The sequence below is a fragment of the Rhinopithecus roxellana genome, chromosome 8 (assembly GCF_007565055.1).
Source record: "Rhinopithecus roxellana isolate Shanxi Qingling chromosome 8, ASM756505v1, whole genome shotgun sequence".
In the NCBI taxonomy this organism is placed as follows: domain Eukaryota; kingdom Metazoa; phylum Chordata; class Mammalia; order Primates; family Cercopithecidae; genus Rhinopithecus; species Rhinopithecus roxellana.
The window spans coordinates 84992994-85006979 of record NC_044556.1 but is presented as its reverse complement, the minus strand read 5'-3'; the positions used below and the strand labels follow the sequence as shown (position 1 = coordinate 85006979).

The window sequence follows — 13986 nt, the reverse complement described above, 5'->3', positions numbered from 1 at the left end:
TACACCATAAAATGGGATACAGGTGTTTTCCTATTGAGAAACACATAGAACTTTGGGCTGCAGTTTTCACTGTTCATAAAATTTTCTGGCCTGGCTTGCTGGACCTTCACTGATGATCTGCTATGTGACTAGAACTCTCCTAGGCAATTACACATATTATCTCCTCGCTGAGCAAATTTACCTTTGTTATCCCACTTTTTACAGGTGAAAGAGAGAAGACTCATGAATTGTCAAAGTCACCTGGGTAGTGAATGTCAGGCTGAGACCCAGATCCTCGACTGTCTGATATGATTGTATTATTGGTCGTACTGCCTGTTTCACTGCTGTCTCTCCATAGCAGCACGTCCCATCCCTCTCCCTACTCAAGTCTCCCACCCAGTCTCCCACTCTTTCACACTCACACACGTATGTACATATACACCCTGCCCCATGACCTGGAGTAACGTGTATCTTGAAGAATCAGCAACTCTCAGCACTCAGATCCCTGCCAAGTCTCAGCATCTCAGCTCATCTTGCCTTTTGTTTGTTTGTTTTGTTTTTTCACTTTAACCTCATTCATGGTCAGCAAGGATCACTTAAATTTTGAGTTATGCTCTGTCACATATTATGGGGAAAATGTTGCATCATAATAATATTTTGGAGAGTCTTAGAGACCTCTGGACTATCCCATGTGAATGATGAGGTCATAGTACATATCCATCCTGCAGGCTTTCAGCCTTGACCAGAGGTTTTCATAATTAATGCAGCATCCCTGGGGCGTGATCTGAAGCTGGCGAGCCAATGAGGACACCCTGGCAGGGCAGCTGAGCTGCGTGGATCCTTGTTCTGTCACCAAGCCTTTAAGTCATATGCTGACACGTTACGGTCCTGCCTGGGACCCTTCCCACAAATACTTAAGATACACGGTGAGCTCACAGTCTGCTTGTCTGAGGTGGAAGAAATCATCTGTTCCATTCTTAAATTCCTCCATTCTCTTTCTTTCCCCAGACTTTGGGAATCACCCAACTGATGGAAAGAACCAGGAAAGAAGTCAGGATCTGCGCCTTGGCGACTTTGAAGAACACCCAATTTGATGAATGAAAACTCCTCACTTGTGCTCTGGTGGTGTTTTGGGACCATGGGCCCCTCCTGGGTAGTAGTTATTGGTGCAGTCTCTATCAGTAACCACCCCAAGTTTGAGATCCTTTACAAGGGAAGGTCATATTTCCAAAACTGAAACCTTGACCAAAGACCCCAGAGAGAAAGGAAGGAGACACCATTCAAGTGTGTCATGGGCCTGTCCTAGGGCCTGGGAGTCGGCAGTCAGTGGCCTGGGATCCAAGGGTTAACAGCATGACCTGTTCTGGCTGACACCAGTCACATGGTTCACCCAACCTCACTGTTATTATCTGTTTCGGGTGAGTCACTGAGAACACAGACAGGAAAGACCCATGAACTTAGCTGGTTTCGCCCCAGGGTCTGAGACTCCACACAGCTGAGTCTGGGCCGCTGGCAGTGACTCATGGTGAGCCTCATGGGATTGCTGACGCAAGGTTGGAAGGGCACGTGGTCCTTCCCCCGACCACTGGGTAGAATCCCCACCAAAGCATCCAGGCTGGAAATCCATCTTGGTCCTTGGAGAGAGAGAAAATAAAACAAAAAGGAATAATTTCTGATACTATAGCAAAGTATACAGGTGGATTTGGCAGGTCCAACTGACAAGTCTTCCACATTCTGAAAGGATTGACTTTATCACAATGTAAGAGTCTCTGCGAGTACTGGGGAGTGCATATTCAACTGTTATAACTGGCATGTGCAGAGAAAACATCCCTCCTATCTCTGTTCTATGACTAGTGAGGTCTTCCTCCTACTCCTGACCGTTCTCTTTGGGCCCCTGGGGACTCCTGACCGATTTAGCCTCACCTGAGCTCTTGGTGTCACTAGAGACACTCAGTGTGGCTGTGAGTCCCATTCATTCACTTCCTGACTGGGCTATCACCCTGCCCTGTTCTACCCTTGCTGTTGGAGTTCAGGACAGGCTGCTATAAAATGTGGCCCCTTGGCATTTTAGAAAACAGTAGAAGCAGTAAGGACACTCTGACCTTCTCTTGCCCTTATTCCCTTAAGCAGGCTATAAAACCTAGACAGAATTTTCTGACCACCTGGAAGAGGTCATAAGATCCTCATTCAAGAGGTGTCTTCAGGCCATGTGCAGTGGCTCATGCCTGTAATCCCAGCATTTCGGGAGGCTGAGGTGGGCAGATCATGTGGTCAGGAGATCGAGACCATCCTGGCTAACACAGTGAAACCCCATCTCTACTAAAAATACAAAAAAGTAGCCAGGCATGGTGGCACGCGCCTGTAGTCCCAGCTACTCGGGAGACTGAGGCAGGAGAATCACTTGAACCTGGGAGGTGGAGGTTGCAGTGAGCTGAGATCACACCACTGCACTCCAGCCTAGGTGACAGAATGAGACGCAGTTTAAAAAAAAAAAAAAAAAAAAAAGTGTCATCCCTATACCTAGAGGAAGGGAACTTCCTTATCCTCAAAGACACAGAGGCCAGGAAGAATCTAAACAAGAAGGCCTTGCTAAGTTCCCCTCAGGTTGTTACCATCAGGTCACACCTTTTTGTCCTCCAATCATATTTCTCCATGACTATCTACTCTTCATCATCCCAAAAATAAACAAGCCTCTCTCTTTCTTTGGGTCTTCATTTCTAAAGGCTCCCCATCCACATAAAACTTATATTAATACCTTTGTATACCTTTCTCTTGTAAATTTGTCTTTTGTAAGGGGCACCTCACCCATGAACCTAGCGATGGATGTGCGAAGAAAATAAACCTTTCCTCCCCTCCACCGGTGAGCTGGACTCTCAGCAACCTCTAGGTCCTGATTCAGGCACACAGGGACCCACGGCATCTCATGAGAATTAAATCTCAGGAACTCCCATTCTGCTGCCAACCTGCTATACACAAATGGAGTCTCAAAGTGGGGAGCAAAGTCAAGAGCCACTCTCTGTCCTTGGTGTTTCTTTCATTTATCATCATTTTCTCTTCTTGTTGAATTTCTGTTGCGATTCATTGAAAAGATCTATTACGTACCTGCTATTTGACAGGGTGAACTGTGACCTCATCGAGGATGTTTTCCAAAAACTTCCCTGAAAAGTCACTTCCTGCTCTGTCTTTCCGGGGCACTTTATTCCTACCTCTTATTCTGCCTCTCACATATATTGCAGGGATCTATCACTCCCCTGTTCTGTAGACCTCCCATGTTCCTGCTCAAAAGGAGAACCAGTCTTATTCAGCTTCTCGCCACCAGTGCTTGACACTATGAATATCTGTTGATAAAAAATGAATAATGAAAGGAAACAGAGGGGCAAACTTAAGTACAGAAACTCTTCATACTCAGACAGCATGGTTTTGTGGTTCAGCACACAGCCTCTGAAGTCACACTGCCTTGGTTTTAATCCTGGCTCTAAGATTTAGCAGGAGTATGAGCCTAGGCAAGTTATTTAACTGTCGTGTGCCTCACCTTCCACATTTGAAATGTGGCAATAATAAGTACCTGCTTCATAGTGTGCTTGTGAGGATTAAATAAAATAGTCTACAGTAAGCATTAGAATAATGACAGGTATGTAGTAAATGCTCAATAAATGTAAACTATTACTGTTTGTTCTTCCCCAGTGGATTTGAGTCTTTGTGGTGAAATGCATATGCGCTTAGATGAACAAATGGTTGGATTTAGGGTGTGAAGAAGAGAGTAAAATTCAAATTCCATTTTCAGTTAAAAATAGGGGAAAAGTCAATGGATTTTATGCTTTGCCGTCAGACTTCCCCAGGTAGATGGGAGATACATCTAATTTTTATTTTCTTTGCTTTATATGGAATCTGATGCAACAAGAAGGATGCAGGGGCATAGCAAAGTGTAGCTGTGTGTAACAAAGAAAATATAGTTGGAGGGCAAAGTGTGTCATCAAACAAGGGAAAAAGTATGCATTTTTCTTACTGAAAAAATGCATACTTTTTTCATTGTTTGCTTCAGCAGCACATATGCTAAAATTGGAACGATACAGAGAAGATTAGCATTGGCCCCTGCGCAAGGATGACATGCAAATTAGTGAAGCATACCATATTTAAAAAAAATCATGAAGGTAGGATTTGGGACCGTTTCCACAATATGAACTGCTAAAACACCCATAAGATAAATGGTTAGTTTTAGGGAGCTGGCAGCAATCCCTGGTCTGAAAACATATAATATGAGACTATTTAGTTAATCTTGAATTATACCAAGCACCTCAATAAACTCTTTAAAAAAGGCCAAAAGAACTTTCTCTAAAGATTCCCCCAACACTCACCTTTGGTCTAGTAGCTCTCACTGGTGTCTCACCTCTCTGTTCAATGTCACAGCTTTGCTAGAAAGTATAGTGGTCCCCCCATACCCATGGGGGATATATTCTAAGACCCCCGGTGGATGCCTGAACCTGCTGATAGTACCAGACTCTTTACATGCTATGTGTTTTCCTATACATGTGTATATACGATAAAGTTTAATTTATAAATTAGGTGTAGTAAGAGATTAACAACAATAAACTAGAATAGTTGTAACAATATACTGTAATAAAAGCTATGTAAATGTGGTCTTTCTCTCTCTCTCTTTCAAAATACCTCATTGTACTGTTCTGCAGGGTAGTTAAAACTGCAGAAAGCAAAACTGTGGATAAGGGAGGACTACTGTAGTCACAGACTCTTCCAGAAACAGTCAGATGAAGTCTTGAAAAAGTGCCCATGAACATGGGAACCACTTGTAGCAGATCATGGAGACCACAGGAAGAGTTAAAACATGCAAAATGCTGCCTCCAATTCCCAGAGCACTGAAGAGAAGAGTCTCATGCTAGGTTGGAGAGTTAGGGAAAAAGTGCCAAGCAAAAGGAGGCAGGAAAACACACACACGCACACACACACACACACACACACGGGAAGGTGACCAAAAGCACAGGGCAGCATGAGGGGAATTCGGAGCACGCCAGGGAAGTGAAGTCTAGACTTGCTCACACCATTGCAGCTCCCTCATCCTCTTTTCCTGGATCTCTGGCTTTCCCTGTGTTTCCCGTAATAGGATATTCCATTTTCACCTCTTCTTCTACTTCCCTTCACCCTCTGTCTCATTTATGGAACTAAGACAGTCCTTAATCCGCCAGGGACAAGAGAAATGTTTAGCCAAGTGGTTCTCAAGGTTTGCTATGGGTGGGTCAGGGGCCAGGCAGTCTCCATTTGTCCCTCAAATCCACTCACCATCCTTCTCACCTAGGGGTGGCCTCCTGTGTGGCAAAACAACAGGCTCTCTTGCCTCTGGCTTCTGGTTTGCAGAAGATTGGCAAAGTGGGGTTAGGTGCTTATACCCCTATCAGGCCATCAAGCACTGGCTGAGTCCCTCCATGGCAAAATCCCAAGCACATCCTATCTTATGGCCCTTCCCACAGTCCCTCTGCTCCAGATTCCAGTAACCCACTTGCTGCGCGTGCACCTGCATAGCTGCACCCAGGCTCTTAACAGCGCACAGCACTTGCGACTTCTCCTTACCCTGACTACCTCTCTGAAATGGTCCCTTTATTAAACTCTCCTAAGATTATCCTAATTTGAGTGTGTCATCAGTTTCCTGCAGGGGCTCTGACACAAAAGGGAGCTTGTCTAAAATTCAGATTTCTGGGTATTGACTGCAGAAATTCTGAATAAATAGGAGGTACTGAGGGGATCTACATTTTTAACAAGTGCCTAATTCTGATGCTGGTGGTCCAGGGATGATTTTGAGAGAGATTTGCCTATTTGCCTACACCTTAACTGTTACAGTGGACACAGTTCAGATTGAGTCAAATAGTGAGAATAACACAACTCCTATAGTTCCCATTGTTCTATTGTCTCTCCTGAGAAGTACGAAGTTTTGGGTGGGATCATTGTGAGCCAAGTTGGGAAAGGCAGGGAGATTTCTAAACCAAGCCCTGGAATCTGTGGGAGGGCTCTGGTAGCCAGAAAAATAGAATTACAGAGCATCAGAGTATGTGACATAGAGATTCTCAACACCTCATGGGTTTATGCTGGCACAGTTTACCTATAGCCTAGGGCCCCTGACATTTATTTGTATTGATTGCAACATCATTCACAGGACAGGGAGATGTAAGAGATGGCATATGCTCAAACATGAAGTTGAAGAGTGGGATCTATGCAAGCCAGCCATGCATGCCACTGGTCTACCCAATGGTTGTTACTAACACAGTGTGAAAATGAGGCACCTGGCCAAAGAGAAAAAAAATCAGAAAATGAACTGGTGTTAGGGAAACGAGGACCAATCAGGCATACAGAGAAAACCCAAAACTTACTTGCATCTTAAAGGCCTATGGACAGAAACCTGTCCTGTTTTGCAAGTATCAGGTGTATTCCTGGAAGATGACTATTTCAGGTATTTAGAGTAATACTTGTTTAGGTAACAGGGTAGACAGCAGAGGCGGTGGGAGAAGACCAATGCCTCTTCTGGGAACTGCAACCTCCTGCTGTTTGTCTGTTTCCTTTCTTAGCATAGTAACTTGGAAGGTAGAGGGGCCAGCTCAGATTCTCCTTCACAAGGACATGCTGCAGACGTCAGGCCCCACCACTAGTGCCTGCCTTGAAGGTCTTCAAGCAAGAATCTAGTCATGGACATCCCCTTAAAGAAAATCTAATTTAAATCCTCTGCTATTGCTAAATGATGTGCCAGAAGAGATAACCCAAATAAATTAATTTGCAATGATATGAATGAAGCACACATTCCCCTGGCATTCTGCTTCCCGCCATCGCACACCGAGGTGTGATGTGCCATGAATCCCTTGGTAGCTCTAGAAAAAGAAGATGGCCTATAATATCAAAACCCTGGATTCAAATCTTGACTCTGTCACCTGCTTTGGAAGAGTTATTTAACGATTCTGATTGTTTCTTAACAAAACTGAAAAAGTCTGGGGACCTCATAAGAAGATGAAATCTTTAATCGTATTAATGTATCTAATCACAACACAGCAGCTGTTATAGAGGTGTCAAATGAGAGTGGTCATTCTTCCTACTCTTCTAGAAGCTCTAGTGAAGCCCCACATCACCTTTTTCCTTCCTGTTTGCCATAGCTCCAAGTAAGAGACACCGTAGTCAAAATGACAATTTTGATTTCAGTCTTGAAATGTGTAGCCTAAATATAAAGCTCATCTATTTGGTTTGAGGTTCAGAGAACCAAGTAATTCATTCTGAGAGATCCAGGTTCTAAAGTAACTTGATCCCTGCACAGGAAACAGTCTCAGCAATGACCTTGTCATCTCCCATTCACTCTAATTTCCTGGGCAGCAAAGACTTCTACTTCCTCAGTGGAGAGTCAGATCAGAAGCTATAGACTCAATCCACTAAAACTCAATGGCCCTCTCTCAGCCTGCCCTCTGTCTGAGGTGAATCCAGGCAGCCTGTGAGAAGATGAAACTCCCCTGCATGAGTTTTTTTGGTGAGAAGTTTTAAAATCACTAATTCAATGTCTTTACTTGGGTGTTGTGCCATGTGTAACACTTAGAATCACCCCTGGTGCTCTCCTCTTATGTATTTCCTGAATGAATATGAAAATATCCTGCATCTACTGAACTTAATCCCTCAAACCTGCCATTTTATCAACGACCTACCCTGAATCACTGTCTGGGCCCATTCGACACTCATGAGTCTAGATTATTTTTCACCTAACTATACTAGCAAAGAACTTGTGTCCTGTGGCTACCTATTGGCATTGACATTCTTCCATCCATCCATAATAATATACACATTATTGAGTTCTCACTACATGTTAGTGCCCTCTTAAATCTGGAAGTTCTTGGGTGAGTATGAGGAAATTTGGTCTATTGAAAGAAACATCTTTCTTTCAGTGTTGAATTGAGGATTAAGCACTTGACCTTGGTAGCCTATATCTGTCCCCAAATAGCCAATGTCCCTGTGGAAGGTAGACTCCATCCACCTCCAAACCAAGCCCCTGGAAATGCATCCCTTGTTCTCATTGGTGGTAACAGGCACCTCCTCGAACCTCTCCCCAGCCTGGCCTCTCAAAGCACCAAACAAACCTGAAATTGTCTCAGGGGAGCCCCTGTCTCTCTGACACCAGGGTACTAACAAATTGGACAGGAACCCCACTAAGCAGAGTCAAATCTAACTCTCAGCCTAAACCTGATAGTTTCTTTCTTCCCACCCAGATACAAGTTACCTTGACAACAATCCTTTAAAAATCACATAATATCTCCCTTGTTCTATGCTAATTTTTAAATTTTCATAGATTTCTCCTTTTGCTAAAGCCAAATGTAACTGCACAACTGCTTTTATGTTCCTTGCAAGAAGCTATTACATTCAAAAGAAAATGAGAACTCTAGGCTATGCTGCCTAGTGATTCCTAATATCTGCATTACACAGACAGAAAACTGGGATTGGATCTCGCCCGTTTTTCTAAAGGGGATGATGGTATAGAATCTATTTAGTCAAGAGCAGAGGGTAAGAGAGGATAGCATTTTTCTCCAAAGGAAGGGCATGTAGCCCCTAAAGGTTCCTGCAGCCAGGCCTAGGAATATCACCAGTGACCTGGCTTGGCTTTCAGTGGGCCTGTTTGGTTTTGTCCTAGCATAGAACATAAACAGCATCAAATAGTCTGGGACATCCAGAGGCTAAAGTGCCTGAGAGATTCTCAACCCTTTCTATAACGATACATTTATTTTAAGTTCACTCCATGGATCTCCTCTCAACCCATAATTTTAACTTGAGTATCTTTTCTACTCTTTCTGTAGGTTTATATGTCACTGCTGTTTTATGCTATGAAATTAATTTTCCTTTAACTTTCTTTGTGTCATGATGAATTACTTACATTTAGGATCACTATATTTTTCTTTCTCTAGACAGAGACAGGGCACCCTAAGTAGTTGTTCATAACACTGGAACCTAACTGTTGCTAATTTTCCTTTCTGACATCACAACTTGGTTCAGATTAGCAAAGCAGTGGTCCCTGTCTCAGAAAGGTGATTAAATTCCCAATGACAGCAAAGTTTACTCAAAGCAGGTCTAACAGGAAGCCACAGTGTCTAGCAGCAGCCTGCAGAGTCATATGTGACAGGAAGCAAGGAGAGGGCTGGAAACTCCAACTGGAGCAGTGCCTGACATGCCTTTACAGCCAGAAGTCTTTCATGTTTATTGATGCTAAGGAAACAATTATAATTAGTTATGGCTAAGGAGGCAACATGAAATACCTTTCCATTTATTCTTAATTCTGTTTCTGCTCTTAATACCACCACCACTACCACTGATGGAAACTATGGAAAGAGGAAGAAGGGAGAGTATGTGGGTAGAGGGAGTGATGGAGGAAATTGGGCAGCTTGGAACTAATGAAGGTAGTCTGAGGAACACCACACTATCAACAGTCTTTCAGAAGGGAGAGTGATGACAACAGTGACCTTTGTGGAGTGCTTGCTCTATGCTGGGCACTGTTGTAGGTTCATTACCTGTTATTATTTCACTGAATCTTCACTACAACACTATCAGGTAGGAAGTATTATGATCCCTTAGAGTAAATGGATCTCTGCCACATTGCATGTAAAAGGGTGATGTTACATATACAAAGTAATATTGCATATAGATTGAAATCACATGTAAATTAAGATTGATATTGCATGTATGTAGATCATAGGTAGAAGAGTGCATTGGAATCAAGGCCATTTGTCAAGATGGCAGCCATCATTGGAAACTTTTTTTCTAGGGGTTACCAGTGGCCTAGTTTAGAAAATAACCTTGTGCCTCTTGGAAAAGGAGTTGGGAGCAAAAGAAACTAGTTGCTCATAGGAAAAAAGCAAACACAAAGAGGTTCTAAGATCTGCTTCAAAAGGGATCTGAAATAAAGACTAAGTGTGTGGTCCTTCAAGAGGCAGCAGGCAAGGCTCATCTTAGGAGGAAGAAGAGGAAGCAGCCATCTATGTGTCACAGGTGCTGAGGCGTAGGAGACCCCAACCCTTCAATCATCTTCCCTATATAATTTGCTAATAATGCGTCAACATGGTAGACCCTGGCACACATTAGGAACTCAATAAATGTTACGTTTCTTATTTATTTGATAAGATCCAAGTGCTTTATCAGTGAAGTACATCTTTCTGTAAATTTAGTTCTACGATCCATTCTTAAGAATTGATTTTAGGGCTGGGCATGGTGGCTCATACCTCTAATAACAGCATTTTGGGAAGCCGAGGCTAGGAGTTTGGGACCAGTCTGGGCAACATAGTGAGACCTCATCTCTAAAAATGTTTACAAATTAGGGCATGGTGATGGGTACCCACAGTCCTAGCTTCTAGGGAGGCTGAGGTGGGAGGATACCTTGAGCCCAAGAGCTTGAGGCTGCAGTGAGTTATAATTGCACAACTGCACTCCAGCCTGAGTGGCAGAACAAGACTCCATCTCACAGACACACAAAAAAGTTTTTGCTAAACAGAAGAAAGATTTTGGGGACATCTGGCAATAAAAGAAGAAAATACTCTAGGGGAGATGGATATGGGAAGGACAGAGTGGGACACCTAAGAGAAGCCCTGAATGATTTTCCCAATATTGTCTGAGCAGCCTTAGGAGCTGAGGGATGGAACAAGGAGATACCAGCAGCCTGCAGAAAGCGGTAGAGCTGACCTTGCACACACACCGTCCACGGACACCTGGATGCAGTCCATGTTTATGACACAGCATGCGCTCTCACTTATATGCCTCATGTACCCACTTTATTCCTTTAGCAGGAAAGCTATATATTACTTTTCCAATGAGTGGCCATTTGGAGGGAGAGGTGCAGATATTTAGTTTACAACCTATCCCTGCTCATTGCACAGCATAGGAAGGTGTGGAATGGATGATGGCACAAATACTAGAACCTCCTCAAAATACTCTGAAACTTTTATCCTTTGCAAACCCAGAGGCTCCTTCCATCCTCCACTCTCCTCTTTCAGAAGTCAATCATTTTAATCGTAGCAAACCTTTCTTGGCCCCATGTGTGTCCCAGCAGCAAAATGACAGTCTCAACAACATTTACCTGTTAGCTACGGATTCTAGTCTAAAAGGACTCATGTTGCTTTCATCTTCCTAGATCCAGTGCCTGGCACAGTGAAATTATTCAAAAATGTTTGTGGAACCCTTAGGTGATTTTACTATGTGCAGAAATGTATATCAAAATATTCATTGAAACATCTGAGCCCCAGATCTAAGATTGGGTGAGGTATAGGAAGAAAGGGTAATGTACCAAAAAAAACAAAACAAAACAAAACAAAATTAGAGGAAGATATGGTTTCTGTCTTCTAGAAGTTAAAAAGACAGATAGCAACGGGCATGGTATGGTTAAACACTCAAAGTAATCATTTATATATTACCTGTTTTTCTCATACCCTCGCTGTGCATTAGAAGCTTTGTGAAACTACTGATGCCTGCAGTTCACACACAGAGATTCTGATTAGGTCTGTCTAGTCAGGGTCTATATTTTTAAACAGTCCACAGGCGATTCACATGCATATCCAGGATATGAATCACTATAACAAGTGCTAGAGAACATAATTAAAAGAGCTACTAGCAAGAACCAGAGTGGTGGGAGGAGTCTCACAGCACGATTGGAACCTCTTTTGAACCCTGAATCATACAGAGAATTTGGATGGTAGGGATGGAGACCGGAGAGCCTTCTGGTTGGGAGGAAGAATTGAAGACATTGTGAACAAAGGAAGTTGAAAATGAGGGAGAATTAGGGAGATATTGTTCAAAGGATACAAAATTCCAGAGAGGAGAAATAATTTTAAGAGATCTATTGTACCACATGGTGGCTAATCACAATGTATTGTATACTTGAAAATTGCTGAGTAGGTTTTAAGTGTTTTCACCATAGAAAATGATGTGTGTGAAGTAAAGTGTATGTTTATTAGCTTCATTTCCCAGTTCAATAATGTATATATTTTGTACATCACACAGGTATATTTTTTTGTCAATGAAAAAAGCAAATTAAAAAATGCCAATGTTAATTAAAAAAAATGAGTTGGAAGTCAAATGGATACATATTTGCTCAGTGGCAACCACATCTTAGAGTAAGGTGCAGAAGTGTCCATGTGAAGTTGGTGGCTCTGGTTGAGGTAGTACCACCTGGTTACCCGATGGCAGAAAGAATATCCTTAATGACCAAAGGAAGGCCACAGAGGGAAGGTATGCTTTGGCCATGCAAAACCAAAGAAAATGACTGAGGCGACTCAATCAATCTAGAGATTTATTCTGCCAAGGTTGAGAATGCGCCCGGGAAAAAGGAACGCAAAGTCACAGGAACATCTGTGATTCGGGAAAAAAAAATAGGGAAGAATAGGCAAGCAATTGCATTCTTTTGAAGCTAGGTTAGTGTTCACTGAATCCACATTTTAAATGCGAAAAGAGGGGATAGAGGAATAGTCAACTATACATTGGCTCCGGCTCAATGAATCTGCATTTTTAGGTAAGATAAAGTAAACGTAGAGTAAAGGAAGTATTCAAATATGCATTTGTCTCAGGTGAGCATAAAGATGACTTCTAATCCTGCCTTTGTTCTCTAACTATGAAGATAAGCTGTGCTTTTAACTTCTAGAAGACAGAAACCATATCTTACTCTAGTTTTTTTTTTTTTTTTTTTTTTTTTTTTTTTTTTTTTTTTTTGGTACATTACCCTTTCTTCCTATACCTCACCCAATCTTAGATCCAGGGCTGAGATGTTTCCATGAATATTTTGATATACATCTCTGCACATTGGGGTGCACAGAGAATTTTCTTGTGAGCAAATTGTGAGGGAGGCCCCTTGGGGAGGCCTGTAACCTTCTACCTTTGCAGCTATCTATTTAGGAACAAAATGAAAGGCAATTTTGAGTGACTCCATTCCCAAGCTTAACTTTGCCCTTTGGCATAGTGAGTTTGGAGTCCTGAAATTTTTATCTTTTTTTCACAGCCACAGCCTGGGAAGTAGGGCCCCTTTCTTTGTACCTACAAAACAGCTGTGGCTGGCTACCAAAATGGTCTTGAAAAAAATGTTGAGATAGACAAAGAAACACATGCATTCCCATTCCCAGATTTCATTATTAAGACTCTGTCTCAAGAAAGGTGCTTGAGTTTGAGGTCCCATATTCTTGGAATGGTGACTACTGGGAGCTTCACCTTAAGGGTTGAGGATGTGTTTCCCTGGCTTCCCTTAATTCCCAGATTATCAGGTTTCTTTCTTTTCAGTGACTCAGTGGCAAAAGTCTTTTGCCTTTCTACTTCCTTTCTAGGCAGTAATAAAGAAGAGGGGTGTGAGTGGGACTCAGGGATAACTGGAGGTGGAAAGGAGGTTCAAGAGATGAACCAAAAATATCTTAAATAAAAAATGCTCCCAGCAGAGGGTCAGGGGTGGATGTGCCTGATTCCCAATGCATGTCAAATATGCGTTTGTCTCAGGTGAGCAGAGGGATGACTTCTAGTTCTGTCTTTGTTCTGCACCTATGAAGATAAGCTGTTGAATATAAGATGTTCCTGCCTGTTTTAGGGCAAAACAAGATAGTAAAAAAAAGAGGTAATTTTAGCTGCTACCCCAGATGGAAAGGTGAGGGGTTATTGATAGCACACACAAAATTTAGCAAGCTCACTTATGACACCAAGTAAGGACAGTTTCATTGCATGAAGCACTTTTCATGCAGGTGTAGGGACAGATCAGAAAATTCTGGAGAAGGCAGATCACCAAAGAACTCAAGATGTGCTGATATTTTGTCAATTTCCTTCATCAACAACTTGTCTTCTTTACCAACTAAGGGAAAACAAAGAGAACAAGCTAAAAAAAAAAGGAGAATAAATAATTAAACAAAGGACTTAAATAAGAAGGTAAGACCCCCCAAATCTCCCAAGATGGTGAGAAGTGTATTTGCGTCATGTCTGCCTAACAATGAGCTATTATTAGGACGGTAGAAAATAGCAGCAAGTAAG

The 13986-nt window shown here is 42.4% G+C and overlaps 1 long non-coding RNA gene and 1 other non-coding gene across 2 annotated transcripts; both read left to right on the top strand.

Moving 5' to 3' along the window:
- The first annotated feature begins 774 nt into the window (after nt 1–774).
- LOC104664239 lies at nt 775–13794 on the top strand. The gene is made up of 4 exons (XR_748233.1): nt 775–905; nt 988–1132; nt 7076–7130; nt 13704–13794. It is a non-coding gene; the product is annotated as an uncharacterized LOC104664239 (long non-coding RNA).
- LOC115899345 lies at nt 4013–4116 on the top strand. The gene has a single exon (XR_004059074.1). It is a non-coding gene; the product is annotated as a U6 spliceosomal RNA (small nuclear RNA).
- Nucleotides 13795–13986: the final 192 nt, after the last annotated feature.